This window comes from Petromyzon marinus, chromosome 68, assembly GCF_048934315.1.
Source record: "Petromyzon marinus isolate PM22_M1 ecotype Great Lakes invasive population chromosome 68, UKy_Petmar_22M1.pri1.0, whole genome shotgun sequence".
NCBI lineage: Eukaryota > Metazoa > Chordata > Hyperoartia > Petromyzontiformes > Petromyzontidae > Petromyzon > Petromyzon marinus.
In genome coordinates, this window is record NC_133734.1 from 5,197,012 (window position 1) to 5,197,689 (window position 678).

The window sequence follows — 678 nt, forward strand, 5'->3', positions numbered from 1 at the left end:
ACAAACGAAGTGAAAAGAAAAAAATATTAAGGGTCCAGCGTTGTTTGCGTTTTTAAAAGCAGAAGTTTCGTCATGCGAGTGTCAAAACGAAACACAAAACAAGGTGATGTGTTTTCTTCTGCTATTTATATATTTTTCCTGCTGTAAATGACGTTGTGTACATTATAGGGACAAAAATAATTGACACTTATAAAGTTGTGAATTGCATCCGTAGGGTCCCGCCACTAATGAGCTCCGCGTATGTAAAGCAGAAAATAGACATAGCCACTCAGCCACTCACGTACTCACTCACCCACCCATTCGTAAACCTACATATCCACCTACCCACCCACCCACTCATCTATCCATCCACCCAGTCACTCACTCACCCACCCACACCCACTTACTCACCAACTTACCTACTCACCCACCCACCTCACTCACAAATGTCATTCCGACCAAAAGACGTTGCCCACCACTTGCACCCATTAAAAAAGAAAACGGTTTCTCTACTTATCGATTTAATTAAAAAAAAATGTTAACGCCATATATTCGTTGCACGCAGTTGAACTTCATTGGGCTCAGTCTTTGTTTGCTACCAAGGTCTTGACGCCAAGGTGGCTGGCAGATGCTAACTACCTCACCTGCTATGCGGGTGTTCATGGGTTCAATCCCAACGGCTGTTGTATATTTGGAGTG